The sequence below is a fragment of the Vombatus ursinus genome, unplaced genomic scaffold (genome assembly GCF_900497805.2).
Source record: "Vombatus ursinus unplaced genomic scaffold, bare-nosed wombat genome assembly UNPS02014798.1, whole genome shotgun sequence".
Lineage (NCBI taxonomy): Eukaryota > Metazoa > Chordata > Mammalia > Diprotodontia > Vombatidae > Vombatus > Vombatus ursinus.
Window position 1 is genome coordinate 38128648 of NW_020954576.1, and position 21950 is coordinate 38150597.

Sequence of the window (21950 nt, forward strand, 5' to 3'; positions counted from 1 at the left end):
TTGAGTATGACCATTCAACCAATTTTGAATCCATCAGTTTGTATTATTGTCTAATTCTGTCTTTCCATCTTCTCCACAAAAAAAGAATGAGATAATTTTATCAAAAGATTTCCTAAAATCTAGACATCCATAGCATTCCCTTCATCTACTACTTTAATAATCCTGTCAACAAATGAAATGAGGTTAGTCTGGCACAATCTTGAACAAACCCTTGATGAAGTCAGGCTGGCTCTTTATAATCAATGTTTCCCTTCCTAGATGTTCACCAACAAGCTCTTTAATGCTTTATTCTAGAAATTTCCCTAGGAATCAGAGTCAATCTGACTGGCCCGGAGTTTTTTCTTTTTTTTTTTTTAAATTGGAACAATATTTGCTCTTTTCCAAACCTGTTGTATACTTCTCATTTTTCCATGACTCTTCAATAAAACAACTGCTCAGCATTTACATCTCCTAGGATATAGTTCATCTGGACAAGCTGACCTGAATTCATCAAGGGCAGCAAAGTGCTCTCTTGATCTCTCTTTACTTATCATATCAATTCCCTATTAGTGATTTTTGTGTTCTGTCATTTCCAGGATAAATGTCACTCTCCTTTGTGAAGAAAACAGACACCAAACAGGACATGAGAAACTCCATTCTCTCTGTCATAAGCAAAGATCTTATCCCCTTTTTTGACCTATGTCTTTCTTCTAATAGTGCTAAAAAAAAAAAAAAACAACCCACACCCTTTTTGTTGTTCTGTGCTTTCCTCACCAGCCTCAGCTCATTCTGAACTCTAGATTTTCTGACACTATGTTTATAAGACTATGCCACAATCTTATACTTCTGTTACCTGACATTGTTTCCATCTTCAGTACATTTTAAAAATTATCTACGTTGGTTGATGAGTTCCCTGTGCATCCACACTTGCCTCTTTAGACAAACCCCTTTCTTCCACAATGGAATTATTTTCCTTTATGTCTTTAGAATTTCACTCTTGAGTATGTCCCATCCATCCCTCCTGGATTAACTTCCCCTGGAGCATTTTACTCCATAGATTCCTAGGTATCTTTTCTCTGAACTCTTTGAAATCTGCTTCCTCCAAATCCTGAATGCATGTCAGCCTCTACCCAGAATTTCTCTCCTTCTCTATTACAAAGTCTAGGATAGATATGTCTGAGATAAGATTTGAACCTAGGTCAATATGAGACCAAGGCTACCTCTCCTTCCACTATACCATACTGCCTATGTCAATCATGTGGCTATCTTAAAAAAAGAATAGCAAATGATTCTCACAGAGCTTAACTAATCTATTTGGTTATTAAGTTAGGGTGATTCTTTGGAAAGCAAACCCTAATTCTGAGGCATGTCTTAAAATAAATATTCCTCTGCAGAGACTATCCTAGCATTCCATATGTTCAGCTTAGCCATCCACATGCTATCTATGGGTAAATTTGGTTATGTTCAAATGGAGGTTAGATGGTCACTTATCAGGATGTTATAGAGAGGTTCCTTTTCAAATGAAGGTTACATTAGATGGTCTCTGAGATCTCTCTCAACTCCAAGATTCTGTGACGCTATTACATAAAAAAAGATGAGCTCTAACACAGTTAACATTTTAAAATAACAGCCAATCAGAGTTAAAAATCAGAACTACAATCTCATTCAGTTTGCAACTGTGTGCTCTTCATCTGAAAGATTCAAGTGGTCTTCAAAAGACCCTTTCCCCCACTACTTTGTTCCTGACCCTCTCAGATATTCAGATCCAAGATCCCAATGCTGAAATTTAATGATGGATGAGCCTAACAGATAGTTTCCAACCCCCACCCTTCTCTCCCCACACCTCCTCACATAGGAAGGACTCAGTATTATTTAATACAGAATGCAGCACAGGTCCTTGGCTTAAGTTTTGTGCCAAGACACTCTGCAGAGTTAAATAACTCTGTGACAAATATAACCAAGAGCAGAGGGAGAGAGAAATGACAAGATATGCACAAGGGAGATGAAGATCTGTTTTTAGCTGAAGCCTGAAATGAGAGTGTTATGATAAAGTAGAGAGGTAGAGAACAGGTGGTTGGTTCTAGTTAGCTGAGGAAAAATAGGCTCTTTTGGCAACTTCGGGGTCCAGGGAAAGAGTGAAAGAGGGAGCGAGACCAAGTAAAGGAGAGGAGAGGAAATTAGGGGAGTATCTGAGGCTGGAGCCAAATAATCTATAAATATTTATTTAATGCCTATTGCATAATGCATGTGGCAGGCTTGTGGGTGTGGGAGGTGGAAAGGAAGAAGGGTGGAAGGCAGGGAAGGAGCCACAAAAGAAGTATTAACCACAGTCCCTGCCCCTGGATAGCTTGAAGTCTACTTGTTTTCCCTAATGACAGATTATTCCCTAATGACTGTAAGTGGTGTGGATTAGACTGTTGGATATAAGAGTCAGGAAAACACGAGTACAAAACTTGCCTCTGACATATGTGACTAGATATGTGATCCTTAGCAAGTCACTTAACCTTTTAAGCCTCAATTTCTCCATCTGTAAAATGAAGATAACAGCTGCTACCTCAGGGTTATTGTGTGTGTACATGTGTGTATGTATACATATATATGTATGTGTGTATACGTCTGTGTGTGTATGTATGTGTGTGTGTGTGTTCCAAGTACTAGTACATAGCCTAGTGCTTTTCTCATAATAGGCGTTTGTCAAATTGACTTGGAGTTTCCCTCTCTAAGACCACCACAAAGATACAGACATGAAGCTGCTTTATTCTCCAGGAGTTCTGTAACACAATAACAGCCATGTTGTGTGATGACTAACATTGATAAACTTAACCCTTCCCAGCAACACAAGGATCTAAGACATCTCCAGAGGCCTCGTGATGGAAAATGCTATCCATATCCAAAAAAAGAACTATAGAAGTTGAATTGCTATTTTTTTTCTCTTCTGTTGAGTTTTGTTTCCTCTTTCTGATGGTTCCTCCTATTGGTTTTAATTTTTACTTACAACATCACTAATGTGAAAATATGTTTAATAGGAATGTAAATGTATAGTCTATATCAGATTGTGTGCCGTCTTGGGGAGGGTGGTGGGGAGGAAGGGGGAGAAAAATTTTAAACTCAAAAGCATATGGAAGTGATTATTGATAGATCAAAATAAATTAATAAAAAAAATTTAAAATTTTTTTTAAAAAAAGGAGTTCTGTATCTGGTTGTTAGGAACCAAAGACAACTAACGACATCTATCAGTACCAGCAACATAACGGAAAGATTCATAATAATCATAATCATTATATAGGACTTTAATATTTATATAATATGTAATACATATATAATATCTCTATATAATACATTGTATATCTAATACATTACATGTTGTAAACATTGTATAGTATATACACATATGTATAACATATATGATGCTCACAATAATCCTGTGAGGTTATTGTTACATAAAACACCCACATATAAATAGATGGATAAATAGATACATATATAGAATACAGAAGCTTCATGTCTGTATATTATGGTATATATATTATATATATTATATTATATATTACTCCTTTAAGAGAGGGAAACTCCAATTCCAAGTCAACCAGATGAACATCTATTATTAGAAAGCTAAGCTAGGTGTTGGTAATTGTAAGAAATAATCAGAAATGCCCTTGATAATTGAGGCTCCAGTTTGGATGCAGTATTTAGTATTTTGGCATTAGTGGGCAAGATTACCACTTAAGAAATGGCAAGTTTTGAATTTCTAAATTAATTTACAGGGATGATTACTTCCAGTAGAAAAGACCTAGGATTCTTAAGTTCTAGACATGATGTGGCAGTCCCAAAAGAGTGAATGGACCTTTAGGATTTCCAAAGCCATCACCCCTACTCTAGTTATACTCTTCATCCTTCCTCATCTTAACCTCATGGTGCACCAGGTCACCTCTACAATGTCATCTTTCCTCAATAAAGGCATACAGTGTTCAGAATGAGGGAGGTAATAGTTTCATTGCAGTTTGCCTTGGTCAGAATACATCTGTAATATTGTGTTAAGTTCTGGGCAACACATTTTATGAAAGTCGTTGACAAACTGGAGTTTGTCTAGAGGAAAGTGACCAGGATAGTGAGAGATCTCATACAAGCTGAAAGAACTAAGAATACTTAGCTCAGAGAAAAGAAAATGTAGCTTTCCTTAAGTTCATCAAGGATTGTTCCACAGAAGAGAAAGCAGATTTGTTCTGCTAAGACACCTAGGGATGATAACCTACTGATACTCATTCCTCAATGATTAACAGACTCCCATCTTGTCATAACCTAACCATGTCAGTGATACTTAACTCATTATTGTCATTTTATAAATCCTGTTCTCTGTTCCCTACTGCCCTTTCTCTTATCCCCACCTTCTTCAACCCAAATCCCACAACGATCCACTAGAAAGCTATCCATCCTTTCTGCTATCTTATCAGAATGCCTGCTCCATAGATAGCATACTTGCTCTCATTTTAAACCTTTTCTTTTCTTGATCTTTCCATTTTCTTATACTCGCTAAGAGGCTCTACCTGATAACGTGGCTTCCCTGGCCATCCTTTCCAGGACTGGTTGCACTTTAACTTATTCAGGCGACTCACTGATCATGTTAGGGGTTACTTTTGCTCTTGATTTCCATTTTCAGACTTTCCCTCTACCATATAATCTCTCTTTCTTTGGTATTTGTTCAATCTTTATTTCTCATTCCATCAAGATTCTGGTAGCTATTATCCACTGACTTGCAACACACTCTTTTTTCCTCAACAAATTCGGTGTCTGTCTCATAATCTTTCTCTCCTTCCCAAATTCTGCCTTCATTCTTGGGGACTTCAACATAATTATTTATAGCCTTCTTGAAAACTCTTCCCTCCCAGTTCTTCAACTTACTCATTTGCCATGAATTACTGTTCCATGTCAATTAAGGTACACACAGAGATGGTCTTACTCTTGATCTGCCCATCACTCACAAGTGTTCCACTTCCATGATCACGAACTCCGAAATTCCTTTATCTGATTGTACTCTGTGGTCATTACACCTCTCCCTCTGCTTTGCAATTCCTAATCTTGATCTTTGTTCCCACTGTGACCTGTAATGCCTCCACTCCTCAGTTCTTTCCAGTTTTTTTCACTCCTGCACTAGTTACACTCTTTAACCTCTGACATCTTAACCCCTTTGTGAACCAGTTCAGTTCTACAATATCTTCTCTAAAGTGTCTTGCCCCCTTAGCATATCCCAATATTCACTGTCTTCCCCCCCCGCCCAGTCACATGCTGCTGAACAAAGCTGGAAAAAAAAATCACTAAAATGTGCTGACTGGGTTCACTGCAAATTTATGTTACATAATTTCAAGTGGGATCTCTATGAGACAAGGCAATTCTTTCATAGCCCCGGAATCTCAGTTACCATAGGAGCTTTTCCAAATCTTTTCATGCCTCTTCAAACTTTCCATGGTTCCACTCACCAGTCTCTCAGGTAAGAACCTTGCTTTATCTTACTGAAAAAATTGAGGCTATTCACCGAGGGCTCCCTCTTCTCCCTCCTCACTTCACAGCACTCAGCTTCTGCCACTATCTCCTCATTTGCTCTTGAGGTGGCCCTTCTCTGTGCCCAGACAAATTCCTCTACATGCACAAGTAATCTCCTTCCTTCCTGTCTTTTCCAGCAGATTGCATTATCTTCATTCTCTTACCAATCTTCAATTTCTCCCTATATACTGGTCGCTTCCCTGCTGTTTATAAACAAGCCAGGTCTCCTCACCCTCAAAAAACCCTCACCATCCTTGCTACCTGTCATCGTTATATCTCTCCTCTCTTTAGTGGCTAAGTTTCTTGAGAAGGTCATCTGCAATAGGAATCTCCACTTTCTTTTTTCTGTCTTCCTAACTCCATGTAGTCTGGCTTCCAATCCAATCTGAATGATTTCAAATCAGATGGCTCTCTCCAATGTCACCAATGATTTCTTAATTGACAAATCAAATAGCCTTTTCTCAATCCTCATCCTTTTTGAACCCTCTGTCAATCACTCTTTTGTCCTTGATATTCTCCCCTATAGGTAACATGTTCTCTTCCTGTTCTCAGTCTCCTTTACTGGACCCAGTCACACCCACTAACCCAGGGGGTCCCCCTCCAAGACTATCCTGAGCCCCCTTATATTTTCCTTCTATACTATTTCACCTGGTGATCTCACCAGCTCACATGGATTAAAATTTCATTTCTATGCTGACTCTATTTATTAAGCACTAATCTCTCTCTTGACTTCCAGTCTTCCATCTCCAACTGCCTATTGGACATCTGAAAATGGATGTCTCATACATACCTGAAAATCAAAGTGTCCAAAACCAGACTTTCGGGGGATCTTTTCCCCTAAATCTTCCCCTTCTAACTTTCCTGTTACTGTAGAGGATACTACCATGCTACCAGATACCTGGCTCATACCCTCATTCTTTCTTACCTGCCACATCCAATTTGTTGCCAAGTGCTATCGCGTCTAACTTTGCAATATCTTCTGTATATGCTCCCTTCTCTCCTCAGACACTGCCAGCATCCTGGTACAGACCCTCATCACCCCATGCCTAGATACTTCAAAAGCCTGCTGGCTGGTATTTCTGAATCAAGTCTTTCCCACTCCTGTCCATCCTCTGCTCCTCCTCCTAAAGTGAAGTTCTAACCATGTCACCTCCTACTCAGTAAACTTCAGTGGCTCCCTATCACCATTAGGATCTAATATAAAGTCCTCTGTTTGGTGTTAAAAGCCCTTCATAACCTGGTTCCCTCTCCAGTCTTCTTAAGCCTTACTGCCCTCCATGTACTCTATATACAGGGATACTCATCTCCTCGATGTTCTTCTCACAAGACATGCCATCTTTTGATTATGACCATTTGGTTTTTTTCTCCCCTCATAATTAATATTTTACGTTTTAATCAGCCAAGATCTTCATTCGCGCTATCACTACCACCTTGCTCCCATAGTCCTCAAAAACACAAGAAAAACCCCACCTATTACAAATATGTATAGTCAAGCAGAACAAATCTCCACAATGGCCATGTCCAAAAAAAATATTTATTTCAATCTACACATCAGGAAGTGTGTTTCATCATTAATCCTCTAGAATCCTGGTTGGTTATTACACTGATAAAAGTTCAGCATAATAGTATTCCATCATAATGACATACCAAAACTTGCTCAATCATTCCCTAATTTGTGGTCACTCCTCTCAGATCCCCATTCTTTGCCACCTCAGAAAGTGCTATAAATATTTTTGTATATTAAGAGTTTTTTGTTTTCTTTTCTTAGGACTAATCTTTCCCTTAATCTACCTTCTTTCTAATTTTCCTTATGCCATTTTCCCTTTCCTTCTTATTTCCTTGTTGAGTAAAATGTAAATTTCTGTACCCAACTGTGTATGGGGGGGAAGTCTTTCTTCTTTTAACCAATTCAGATGAGAGTGAGGTTCAAGCATCAGCTACTCCACCCAACTGCCTCCTCCTTGTCTGTACAGATGTCTGCTTGTGCACCCTAATTATGTGAGATAATTTTCCCAAATATCCCTTTCCCTTCCCCTAGGGTATTCCTCTTTTCTCTTTCTATCCTTTTTTTTTTAATTTTTAACATTTTTTTTAAAACTTTGGATTACAAATTTTCTCCCTTCCTCCCTCCCCACCCACCCTCATTGAAAAGGCAAGCATCTCAGTACAGGTTATAGATGTGTAGTCATGCAAAACACTTCCATAGCAGTCTTATTGTGAAAAACTAAGTATATTTCCCTTCATCCTATCCTACCCCCCATTTATTCTATTCTCTCTTTTGACCCTGTCCCTCCTCAGAAGTGTTTGCTTTTTATTAGCCCCTCCCCCAATCTGCCCTCCCCTCTATCAACTCTCTGCTCTCTTGTCTCCTTCCCCCCTTATTTTCCTGTAGGGTAAGATAGATTTCCATACCCCATTGTGTATGTTATTACCTCCTTAAGCCAAATTCTATGAGAATAAGATTCACTCATTCCCTCTCACCTTCCCCCATTTCCCCTCCACTGTAAAAGCCTTCTCTTGTCTGTTTCATGTGAGATATTTTACCTCATTCTACTTCTCCCTTTCTCCTTCTCCCAGTATAATCCTCTCACTCCTTAATTTTATTTTCCAGATATCACCCCTTCATCTTCAACTCACCCTGTGCCCTCTATCTATCTATACATATATATAATTTTTTTCCCTCCCACTATGCTAATACTGACAAAGGATTCATGAGTTACAAATATCATCTTTCCCTGCAGGAATGTAAACAGTTCAACCTTAATAAGTCTCTTATGATTTCTCTTTGCCATTTACCTCTTCCATGTTTCACCTGAGTCTTGTATTTGAAGGTCAAATTTTCTATTCAGCTCCGGTCTTTTCCACTGGAATGCTTGAAAGTCCCCTATTTCATTGAATGACCATTTTTTACCCTGAAGGATTATACTCAGTTTGGCTGGGTAGGTGATTCTAGGTTGTAGTCCTAACTCCTTTGCCCTCTGGACCCTTAATGTAGAAGCTGCTAAATCTTGTGTTATCCTGATTGTGTTTCCACAGTGCTTGAATTGTTTTCTTCTGGCTGCTTGCAATATCTTCTCCTTGACCTGGGAATTCTGGAATTTAGCTACAACATTCCTAGGAGTTTTCCTTTGGGGATCTCTTTCAGGAGATGATCAGTGGATTCTTTCAATTTCTATTTTGCACTCTAGTTCTAAAATATCAGGGCAATTTTCCTTGATAATTTCTTGAAAGATCATGTCCAGGCTCTTTTTTTCATCACGGCTTTCAGATAGTCCAATAATTTTTAAGTTCTTTCTCCTGGATCTATTTTCCAGGTCAGTTGTTTTTCCAATGAGATATTTCACATTCTCTTCTATTTTTTCATTCCTTTGGATTAGTGTTACAGTGCCTTGATTTCTCAATTGTCCCTAGTTTCCAATTTCTCCATTCTAATTTTTAAGGAGGTATTTTCTTTCTTTCTTTCTTTCTTTCTTTCTTTTTTTTGGTGAGGCAATCGGGGTAAAGTGACTTGCCCAACGTCACACAGCTAGTACGTGTCAAGTGTTTTGGTCTGAGGCCATATTTGAACTCAGGTCCTCCTGACTTCAGGGCCAGTGCTCTATCCACTGCACCACCTAGCTGCCCCAAGGAGGTATTTTCTTCAGTAAGCTTTTGGACTTCCTTTTCCATTTTGCCAATTTTGCTTTTCAGGGCATTCTTCTCCTCACTGGCTTTTTGGACCTCTTTTGCCATTTGGGTTAGGTTATTTTTTAAGGTGTTATTTTCTTCAGTATTTTTTGGGGGTCTCCTTTAGCATCGCTCTCAGTTTTTCCTCTACCTCTCTTACTTGCTTCTCAAAATCCTTTTTGAGCTCTTCCATGACTTGGGACCAATTCATATTTTTCTTGGAAACTTTGGATGTAGGAGCTTTGGCTTCCTTGCCTTCTTCTGGTTGTATGTTTTGATCTTCTTTGTCAGCAAAGTAAGATAATATAGTCTGACTCTTTTTGCGCTGCTTGCTCATGATCTCAGCCAATTACTTGAGTTACAGACTCTTTGTTAAGGTAGGAGTCTGTTTCCAGTGTGGAGAATGTACTGTCCCAAGCTTCAGGGGTTTTGTGTAGCTGTTTTCAGAGATACTTCTAGGGACCTGTAAATTTTCAGTTCTTCCAAGGTGCTATGATCAAGGGCGAGGTGTTTACTCCTTTCCTGGCCTGTGCTCTGGTCTATGAGTGACCACAAGCACTGTTTTCTGTCTTGGCACTGTGAGGAGGGTTTCCTCTCCACAGCCACTACAAGCTCCACCACGCCAGTGCTCCTCGCCCCAGGACTGCCACCCAGAACTGTGACCCAGATCTAAGCATGGGCAAAGCAAGAGAATCCTGCACCAGCAGAGAGATCCCTGCAATCCCCCTCTGATCAGCCACTCAATTCCCCCTCAGTCTGTGGACTGGAAGCTCAGGAAGCAGCCGCCACCCCAAGGAATGGGGCTGGGACACTTCGCTCCTCTCTCACCACCGCAGTCACAGACTTTTCCCACTGACCTTCTAAGTTGTCTTTGGCGTTCATGGGTTGAGAAGTCTGGAAACCACCACAGCCACCTGCGATTCAGTCCTCTAAGGCCTGCTCCAGGTTTGCTGCAGCCTGCACGCCCAGGCCGAACTGCGTTCCTCTCCCCGCCTGGTGCAATATACCTTTCTGATCAACCATCTAGGCTGTCTTTGGCTGGAAATTTGTTTCACTGTCTTTTTGTGAGTTCTGCTGCTTTAGAATCTGTTTAGAGCCATTTTTTAACAGGTATTTGGAAGGGTTTGGGGGAGATCTCAAGCAAGTTATTGCTTTTACTCCACCATCTTGGCTCCGCCCTATCTTTTTTTTTTTTTTTTTTAAAGATCTTCTAGACATAACAAAACCACTCCCAGGCCTTGTCTGATTGGACTCCTAAGAAACTTGATGATGATAGTGTTCAAAGGGGACTTATGTATCAACTCCCCATATTGTAATATAAGCAATGTATCCTTGTTTAGTCTTTTATCATTGTTCATTAATGGTTACCTTTTGGTTTCTTTTCACTTCTTTAAACTTCAAAGTTTCTCCATAGTTCTGATCTTTTCAGGAGGAATGCTTGGAAATCCACTAGTTCATTAAAGATCCATTTTTTTCTCCTGAACCATTATAGTTCGTTTTTCTGAGCCAGTTATCCTTAGTTGAAAGTCCATATCCTTTGCCTTCTGCAGTATCATATTACAGGCTCTCCACTTCTTTATAGTGGTGGCTGTTAAATCACGGGCAATCCTAACTGTGGCTCCTTGGTACTTGAATTCTTTCTTGCTGGCTGCTTGCAGTATTTTTTCTTTAACCTAGAAATCCTGGACCTGAGCTTTCATGTTCCTGGGAGTTTTAATTTTGAGGTTTTTTTCAGGAGGTGACCAGTAGATTCTTTCTGGTTCTAAGAGATCTGGGTAGTTTTCTTTTAAAATTTCTTGAAATATGAAGTCAAGGCTCTTTTATCGCTCATGTCGTCCAGATAGTCCAATGATTCTTAAATTTTTTCTCCTCACTCTATTTTCCAGGTCAGTTGTTTCTGTTATGAGATGCCTTACATTTTCTTCTATTTTTTTTCTTTCAGTCTTTTGACTTTGTTTTAATATTTCTTGTTGCCTCAAGGAGTCTTCTTGCCTTCTACTTAGTCCATTCTAATATTCTGAGAATCTGTTGTTTTGGCAAAGTTTTGTACATCTTATGCCAAGCTATTATCTTTCCAATTCTTTCTTCTATGGCTCTCATTTCTTTTCCATTTTTTCCTCAGACATTTTAATTCCACTTACAAAAATATTTTAAAAATTTTAAACCTTGCTTCATATTTTCCAGAACTTCTATGTGTGTTTGTGTTCTGGCTGTGTTTTTCTCTGAGAGATTGTTCATAGATATCTTGGAGTCATTCTCTTTTTCTGTGTTTGTGCCTTGAGTGTCCCTGCCACCATAACAGCTCATTTTGGTAGGGCTTTTTTTGTGTTTGCCCATTCTTCTAGCAACATCTTCCTCCTCTAGAGGGAAGGTCGGACCCTGTTGCTGCTTTTTTTGGTGGGGGGGAGGAAATTAAGGGTTGTTATTTGAGGATCTTAAGTACAGACTGGGGATCTGCAAGTTTTCAGTGTTGCCCAAGTGGTCCGGTCTAGACCAAACAAGTCAGATTGCTGCTTCCCTGGTTTGAGCAGCTTGTTGACCTGGGTTTGGGGCTGAGCAATAGCAGATTTTTGCTGGACTCTGCCTATACTAGTCAGCTGGAAAGCTCTGTAGTCCAGAGTGGTAGAATTGGAAGCTCCCCTTTAGTCTGGGATTCCTGCTTTGGTTATTCCTCTGTAGTCTAGTATAAATGCTGGAAGTAAGACCCTGCTACAGGTCTGGCATCTGAGCCATGCCACTGATGCTGCTGGCTTCTGAACTACCTCCTTCTTCAGTTCAATGCCCACAGTGCCTTCTCAGTCTGCTCTGGATTTGTGACTCAGAACTGGGTAATGGGTGACAAAGCGGACAACTTGCACCTGTCCACCTTGCAGTACCACAGTTTGGGTCTGATGATGTCCTGATAAGAGTTTGGGACCTTCTCTTGCCCTGGTGCAAGCCTTTCCCCGGACACTAGAGTGCTGAGAGTGAAGCCTGCTCCTGGCCAGACTAAGTCTCCAGTGTCTGCAGACCTTTCTGTCTGTCTCCTAATTCCAAGCTGGGCTAGACAAAGGATTCACTGTAACTTTTTCTGGAATTCTCCATCACAATTCAGTCTGATACATTTTCTAGATCTATTTGGAGGAGTTTGTGGATGGAAGTTCACCAATCTGCTTCTTAATAGTCTCCAGCCTTGACTCTCCCTCCCATACTCCATTTTCAATGGTTGACCTCCATATCTAGAAATCTGTCCTTTCTCTACCTTCTAGCTTCCTTCAAGTCTCAGTAAAAATTCCATCTTCTGTAAGAAGCCTTTCCCAATCCCCTTTAATTCCAGTGCCTTTCTCCAAGATTATTCTTCAATTTATCCTATTTCTTGCTTGTACATAGTTGTTTGCATGTTGTTTTCTCCATTAGATTGTAAGCTCCTTGAGAGCAGGGTCTGTTTTTGCCCTTTTTTTTAGGGATCCCCAGTGTTTACCACAGTTCTGGACATATAGTAGGCTCTTAATGCTTCTTGACTTGACATACATTCAATTTAATTCAACAAGGATATATTAAGTGCCAACTATATGCAAGACACAGTGCTAGGTACTGGAATTATAAAGACAAAAGAAATAGCCCCCACCAACAAATAGCTTAGATTATACTGAGGGAATGAACACATAAACAGAAAAGTGAATATAAGCATATATACAAAGTAAACAATAATAGTTAGCACTTATATAGTTCTTTAAAGTGCTTCACATATAGCGCTGCACCTGATCCTCCTAACAACACTGTGAAGTAGATGCTGAGAGACACTAAATGGGTCACACTTCCCTGGGTTACACAGCTAGTCAGCATCACTAAAGGCCCTGAAATGAACCCTATCCTCTAGGTATGGCCTGACCCAAGTAGAGTATTGTGACCTGATCTCTACACTTGTCCTGAACGTTATACAATGCAGTCCAAGATAGTACTCAGTTTTTTGGTTGCCACATTTTATTTTCCTGTTTTGAAAATAGGGACACTTGCACTTAACCTTTCTAAGATCTCTTCAACCATTCTCTATGATTTAAAAAAAAAAAAATTCCAACAGGTGCTCAGCCATTCCATTTGCCAGTTCCGCCACTACTCTAAGACAGAATTCAACCGCTGACCTGATCTCACTGAAGACACCTAAATGCTGCCCAACCATCTCCTCACTCCTGGGTTTCTATTCCCTAATAATCACTGTGTTCTATCCTCCTAGTTCAAAGATCATTCTCCTTCTTTGTTCTTGAATTTATCAAACACTGAGTTATTGTGTTCAATTGTTTCTGATTCTTTCTCATCTAGTCTGCTCCACTGATCTACTTTTCCATTTTTTAACTAGTAGCAAATGGTGATGATCACCACTTTACATTATATTACGAAGTCTGGAAGTGCTACTCTCCCTTCATTCTTACGTTTATTTCCCCTCCATTATTTTTCTTGAGATTCTACACTTTTTTCTTCCTAACATCATTTTTTGTTGGAAAAGGGAAAAAAAAGCAATCTAAGAAATTCATGGTTTTCTCTATCATGTGGTAATTATCCCATCCACCCTAATGACCCTCCTTTGATCATCCTCTTTCCACCAACATACCATAAGAAACCCCAAACTCCTTTTATTCACCATAGCATTCCTTGGTAGTCTCAGCTCATTCTATTTTTCTGTTCTTTTTATGAATCATACCAATCTACTACTCTTGTTTCAATCCTCAGTTGCCAACCTTTGCTTCTATCTTCTACACATACATTTTTAAAATCTGAATTTGTCATTGAATTCCAATGCACCTGGTTTGGGGTTGGTTTTGGTTTTTTTGGGGTTTTTTTGGTCAGCCTCCTTTTCCCTTCTCATTGGAATAATTTGTTTGCTCACAATTTCTTTCCTGAGAACTTCCATCCCTATTAGACATCCCCTGCACCACATGAAGTCATAAGAATACTACCCACCCATCTTTTCTGTTTGAACTCTACACTAGAAAAATCTAGGCAGCCAGGCTATGCCTTCTTTTCTTCTCCTTTTCTATCTGTCACTTGATGATTGAAGGGGGTTGTTGCAGTTTTGACCGGATCCATGATTTCCCTGAGATATGGAGCTCCTAGAGAGGAGCATATTAGCACCTTCTCTATCACTTACAATCTTGGAGATTTGCCAGCAGTCTTCAGAGGGTAAGCGTCTTCCTGACTCAACGCCAGCCAGAGGTCACCTCCACTACGCCATGATGCCTCTCTAATTACTGGCTCCTAAAGCTCTTGTCACTTCTACTGCAGTAATCAGTTCTTCATCACTGGTTATAATCAGGTGCAGGATAGCTATTGTCTTTGTTGTTGATTATTCTATGTTTTGAAAGTTGAAATTATCATCAAGGAAAGTCACAGATTTATCAGGTCTGCTTTTGGCATAGAAACAGAGAGTGCCATATGTCCAGAGAGCTGGAGTCACCTATCACTACAATACTGAGCTTCCTTGCCAGATCTGTGAACTGCTTCCCATATTCATCATCTAATTCATCCTTCTGCCCAGGTTGGGTGTAGTCTACTTCTGTAACAATATTGCTTCTGTTTCTATCTTGGCCGACCCTCTCTCCAATGTTCTCCATATTCCTGCATTCATGTTTGTTCTCTGTCCTTCCCCCTTCCCCCAAAAAAACAATCAAGGAACAGATCAGAAAGTAATTTATTCCTTCACAGTGAAGGTCTTTAAATGAAGGCAAGTTGACCACTTTTCAAGTAGACTGTAGAAGGGATTCTTATTCAGCTGTGGGTTGACCTACATTGCCTCTGTGGCGCCTCCAAACTCAGATAGTCTATGATTTCCCCTGTGACAGTGCCTGAGATATACAAGTTGTCACAAAAGACAAGTTGAGGAAGGAATCTCAGACACAGTGTAGGTGGAATTCCTAAGGGTCTGTGGTCGTGCACAAGGATGTTAGATCCAGTCAACAGCTTTCCATGGCTAGCCAGGTGAGGTGACTGAAACAGAAAGAGGGATGGAAAGAGATATGTAGAATAGCTAATAAGAATCACAGGATTTCAGATTTGGAAACTATGCCTGTCAATCTGCAATCCAGTGACATTGGCCTTGCTTTTTCTTGAGCAAGACACTCCATCTCCTGATCCCATGAATTTTTACTGGTTGTTCCCAATCCCTGGAATTTTCTCTCTCTTCATTTCGGGCTGCTGGCATCCCAGTTTCCTTCAAGTCCCACCTTCTACAAGAAGCCTCTCCCAATTCCCCTTAATGCTAGTTTCTTCCCTTAAGATGATCTCAATTTTATCTTGGATATATCTTATTTGTATATAGATGTTTGCATGCTGTCTCTCCCATTAGATTATGAGCTCCTTGAGAGCAGGGGGCATCTTTTGCCTTTCTTTGAGCAGCCTGGTACATAGCAAGGCTTAATAAATATTTGCTGACTTAATCAGATCATTAGTGTCAGACCTTTACCTTAATCCCACCAAACAATTATTAAGTGCTTACTATATGCTAGGCACTAGGGATACAAGGAAGGCAAAAAGTCCCTGTACTCAAGAGGTTAAAAATCTAATGGATAAGACAACGTGCATATAAACTGTAAAATAAGATACATGCAAAGCAGATCGAAGATAACTTTAGAAAGGAAGGCTCCAGTAGCTAGGAGTACCAGGACAGGCCTCCTGCAGAAGGCGGCATTTGAGCTGAGTCTTAAAGGAAGCCAGAATGTCTTAGAAGAGGAGGTGAGAAAAGAGACCATTCCAGGCACAGAAATGAGAGATGGTTAACAGACTGTTTCTGGACAGGACTGTGGCTAACAAACAACTTGGGCTTAGCTGCTCAATGTGCAAAGCTGCTTCTGCTAGTCTTGTTTCTTAGCATTAGGAAGTAGCTAGTTTTAGCTGTGGTGGCTACAGGCAATGAAAGCTGATGACTCACCAGTCATCAACTCTAGCCAAGGATGTGGAGCTGGCTATCTCAGGCTGGCTGATATTAATTTCCATCTCTACTTCAGAGCTGGATTTTTTTCAGATGTGTAAAGCCTGAACAACTGATGTATATGATGCCTTAATTATAATAAGGGCTGACAATTCTATAGCCCTGGAGTGTTTGTAAAGATCATTTTCTGTGCAGTAGTGATGGGGTGGGCTGGGATTTGGTTCTTCCTCTCTTGCTCTGCCAGGTTTCATATGAATTATTTCATTTTATCCTCTGGTATTAACAAGCCAGTGGGGTAGATATTAGCAGGCATTATTGCTCCCATTTATAGACAATGAGACTGAGGCTCCAAGTGGTTAAATGATTTGTCTGTGGTCACACAGTGAGGAAGCACATCATGCGGTTTTCAAAACCAGGCACCCCAAGACTTCAGGCTAGCTCCCTTTCCATTACATTGTTTCCTCACTGTCTTAACACATGGACAAATAGCTGATGCTACTCACCCACTATCAATAAACCAGATGTTTATCCAATAAAATGGTGACCCCGTCTCTCTCATGGTGACACATTCTGGAGGAAGGCTCATTTAGGATTCCTGTGCTGCTCACTGTTCCCATTAGACTGTGAGCTCCTTTGGAACAGGCATTATCTTTTGCCTTTGTATGCTCAGTGCTTAGCACAGTAGCACATAGTAAGTGCTTAATAAATGTTGGATTGACCTCTCATTACCAGGAAATACTATGATCCTAACTAGTAACTAGACCTATGACTTACACTGGATAAGGGGAAGGGAATAAGCATTTATGCAGCACCCACTATGTGTCAGGAACTGTGCTAAATGCTTTCTGCAAACATCATCTCATCTGATCCTCACAACCCTGGGAGGTAGGTGTTATTATTATACCTGTTTTACAGTTGAGTAAATTGAAGCAAACAGAGGCTAAATGACCTGCCTGAGGTCACAGAGCTAGTAGTTGTTTGAGGCCAGATTTGAACTCAGTTTTTGCTGACTCCAGGCCCAGAGCTCTATTCAGTGAGCCAACAGCTGTGTCTAAGTGTATGGTCCACTTATAGTGGGTGGGTAGCATTAATCATCTTCCTCATTAACACCATGCTCTTACCAACTACACAACCAACTAAAAATTCTGACATCTTCAAATTTCCTCATGAGTTTTTAATTGCCTAACCAAGTCAACTGGCAGCTAGGTAGCCTAGTGCATAGCATGGTAGAACTGGGAGTCTGGAAGACCTAGATTCAAATTCTGCTTTTGACACTTACTACCTGTGTGACCCCGGGCAAGTCACTTAACCTGTTTGCCTCAGTTTCCCCATTTGTAAAATGAGGAAAATAATACTTGTGACATTCATGAAAATGCCTTTTTATGAGGATGTTTGAGAATTTCTACTTGACTTAATTATAGTATGGTGAAATATTCATTATGCTCAATTTTGAGGGTGATATTTTCTGATGTAGGCCCCAGATGCTAGGGATATTATACTGTTTCAGTACTGTAAGTTATTATGTGCTCTCTGTAGGGCCTGGTTTAAGGGAAATCTTGGTTGAGATCAGTGTAGACTACAGTGAAGACTGTCCATCCATCCCACTGAGAGAAAAGCTTGTAAAAGCTCAGGGTACAGATTTAGAACCGGAAGGGATCTCAGAGGCCATCTAGTTCAATCCCTTTCTTTAAAGATGAGGAAACTGAAGCCCAGAAATGTTAGAGGGCTTGCTCAAAGTCACAAGCTAGTAAATAGTAGAGTCCTCTAACTCCAAACTCATTATTGTCTCAGCTGTATTGTACTCCCTCTCACTTATGAACTTATTTATGAACATCAGCCACCATGATAATTATCAACCTCTAGAACCCTGTCCGTGGCTTTCTGCCTTTGCTTATGCTGTGTGTCTTCAGTCCTCTTGGTTGAGGCCACTTCCGAAATCCTACTTACAACTCAATCACCTCCATTTCATTGTGAAAAACTGATTTCCTCTCCTTTGCCATCCAGTTAAGAAACACATTCTGGGATGCTCTAGTTCCCACTGATTATCCTGCAGATGAACTTCCTAAAATATCCTCTTGATAAGGGTATGGTAAATTGGAGGCAATCTCTGCCAAGAAGTGGTCTAACTGAATGAATAATATATGAATTTCTCCAGGCCTGTTTGTAAAAATAAATGTACTTCATTAAAATACTGAGGATGCGCCAACCTACCAGCAATTCTCCCCTCCCTCCTCTTTCTTTTTTCTTTTTTTTTTTTAGTTTTCATTCCCTTTATTCTTAAAGCACTATTCATTAAAATTCTTCCTCTGGCAGGATCATACTGAGTTACGTAAACTAAGAAACAGAAGAGGCATAGCCAATTTGTGCAAAATGAGATTAGAAATCTGAAACATTGCAGGCTATGAGTGGGGCTGGTAGAATGATTATTATCCTATGATTCCAGGACCTCTGTGAGGAAGCAAAAGGACTACAGTGAGTTGTTTCTCCCTCTACTGTTCTAGAAGAGACTTCAACCAGTGTGGTTCTATTGGTCTTCCTGGTGCCCTATCAAGGGATTCTTCTCACTCCTCGATTTCATGTATTTTGTAATTATTCCATTTTACTTGTTTGAAAACTGCTGGGGGTAGTTTTGGGAAAGGACACTTGATTGCTCAGTGAATATTAAAGAAGACAGAAAAACATATCCTCCCACCAATTACCAGCTACAGCATTCCAAATGTCATGTTAGGTTGTTGTTCTTCAGTTGTGTTCAACTCGTGACCCCATTTAGAATTTTCTTGGCAAAGATACTGGAGTGGTTTGCCATTTCTCTAGCTCATTTTACAGATGAGGAAACTGAGGCAAACAGGGTTAAGTGACTTGCACAGGATCACACAACTAGTAAGTGTCTGAGGCCACATCTGAACTCAGGTCTTCCTTACTTCAGGTATGGTGCTCTATCCACCACACCACCTAGCTGTGCTCTCATGTTAGGGCATTTGTCAGCAATCTGGGCAGCGTCTCAGAATTTCCAAGATACTTGGTTTCATAATGAAGAAAGATTCTCATTTCTTATGGACTCCCTGTAGGACTCTACTATAAAACACAGGGGTGCCCTTGCCCATACCTACCGAAGACAATGTCTCATCTGCCTCCAGTGCCTTCTCCTGGCACCAGAAACCAGCAGTTAATGAGTGGCATTGAGGGACCACTACAAAGAATCCATCCATGAAGAAGTCTATCCAGATCATAGAGGACACTGCTTGAAAAGGATGATGCTTTTTCTACTGGGACACCAACACTTTTACAAGCTTTTCTCTCAGTGGGATGGATGGACAGTCTTCACTGTAGTCTACACTGATCTCAACCAAGATTTCCCTTAAACCAAGCCCTACAGAGAGCACATAATAACTTACAGTACTGAAACAGTATAATATCCCTAGCATCTGGGGCCTACATCAGAAAATATCACCCTCAAAATTGAGCGTAATGAATATTTCACCATACTATAAGTCAAGTAGAAATTCTCAAACATCCTCATAAAAATCACAGGGCCAGAAGAAATACTAGCAGTAATCTAATCAAATTTCCTCATTTGACAGGAAAGGAAACTGAGGTCTAGAGAAGCAAGTTACTCAAGGTCACACATCTCACAAGGGATTTAGGGCAATATTCTCTACACTGGACTTTAGAGTCTAGAACCCAGGCCCCACATTTCTGTTTGTTAAGCTGTGTAACCATAAGCAAGTCACAACCTCTTTGAGTTTCAGTTTCCTAACCTAAAAAAATGAGGAAAATAATACTGTACTAATTACCTCAGAGTTTTGTGCAAGCCTTACAAAAGTACCTAAAGGTGAATTATTATTATTGGGGGTAGCAGTGGTAAGAGTTGGAACTACAACAAAGTGTTCTGAAGACTCCCCAGTACAGGGGTATCTCTACTACATCATGCTAAATGCACTATGAACACTGAAGCTGCGCCTCATTTCTTTCAAACAGATTTATCAGGATACCTTTTTTAGGATAATGTTCAATATAAAACTGCAATATTTCCTCCATTCTTTTTTATTTTTTAACTTTTACATGATTTAACACATTTTAGTTTAACTGAATGGCAGATTTGAGAAATCTGAGAAGACTGGCATGAAATGATTTCTAGGCACCTTGTATTGGGTGTCCTTAAAATCTTAGGGAAGTTTTAGGTTTTAATAGCTTAAATTCATACCTGAAAGCGTTGTTAGCTTAAAACTTCACTAAGACTTTGGGGACACACTGCATACAAGGCCTAGAAAAAGGTTAACAAAAATACCACTAAAATAGATCAGGATTCACATTATTCACAAAATCTAATCTTGGTTCTAGAGAACAAATGTTGAAACACTCTTCCCTCCTCTTGGTGGAGAGGGGATAGAATATAAAAAGGAATTGTTTGCTTATGCTGTCAACTCTCAGATGCTGGGTCAGTTCACTTTGTTGAACTGTTTCCCTTTGTTCTAAGACAAAGAGTTGGTTTGGAAAGTGATAGCATATAAATATCACCTTTTATTTTCTAATTCCTGAATAGCCAATAGGCAATGGGAGGTTATAGCCAGTGCGATGATGAAGTCCTGGGCAGCTAGGTGGCACAGGGGATAGTGCTGGGCCTGGAGTCCAGAAGACTCATCTTCCTGAGTTCAAATCTAGTTTCAAACATATACCAGCTGTGTGACCCTGGGCAAGTCACTTCACCTTGTTTACCTCAGTTTCCTCATCTATAAAATGAAGTGGACCAAAAAATGGCAAACCACTCCTCCAGTATCTCTGCTAAGAAAACCCTAAATGGGGTAACGCAGAGTCAGACATGCTTGAAAAATGACTCAACAACAAGAAGGAAGTACTGCCCACATTTTGGTATTTAGAGTCCAGTAGAAAAACAAAACAGATTGTTTTATGAATGTCCTAACATATAAGATTTAGAGATGGAAGGGATCTTACGTGCCATCTAGTCCAACATTTTACATAAGATGAACGAGGGCCTAGAGGGGGTTTAAGTGACTTTTTCAAGGTCACACAGGGAATACAGGTAGCAGGGTCAGGATTCAAAACCTGGTCCTCCTACCTTAAATCAGTATGTTTTATAATGTACCATGCTGCATCATTTACTGATAAATGATAAAGCTAGAGCCCAATGAAGTGACTTGCCCAAGGTCACACAGGTATCAGCAGGTAGCAGAGCTGGGTTTGACCCTGAATCTCCAGGTAACAAATCCAGTATTCTTCCCATGGTAAAATGCGCCTCTTATCTCAAGCCTCTGCTTTATTTCTACAGTGCAGTCAGTCAGAGGGAGACCATATGAATCATGGAGTCACGATTTCAAGGCTTAGCAATCTCCCCAATCCTCAGGAGAGCTAGACAAGGTCATGCGGTGCAACCGGTGGGCATACATCAGGGGTGGGAGAGAAAGAAAATAAAACAAGATAAACAGTGGGAACGTACCTGAGGTAGGAGTCATCTCCAAGGATGAGACAAGGATTGGGTGAGGGGAGGGAACAAGAATTTATTAAGTGCCTACTGTATGTCAGGCACTGTGCTAAAACACTTTACAAATATCTCATTTGTTTCTTACAATAACCTTGTAATGCAGGTGCTATGGTTATAGGTACTGGAACACTTGATTACTGCTACTTCCATGAATTAAACTAACATATTCATTCAATAAATAACTGATTAAATGTTTCTAGGAGGAGTGCACTATTACTGGAGCCTCTGTGAGTTTAACACTGGCTTCTTTCATCTGTCCCCAAACATGTGATGCAGCCAAAATTGCTGTCCAGCCACCACATTCCAAAATATTCTAATAGCTCTAATAAGAACATGCATACAAGCAAAGAGTTCAGGGTCACTGAA

The 21950-nt window shown here is 40.1% G+C and overlaps 1 protein-coding gene across 1 annotated transcript in view; it reads right to left on the reverse strand.

Annotated features, from left to right (window-relative positions):
- Positions 1-21950, reverse strand: part of SMYD2 (SET and MYND domain containing 2) — a 91223-nt gene that overhangs the window by 40122 nt on the left and 29151 nt on the right. The gene's annotated exons all lie outside the window — the stretch shown is intronic.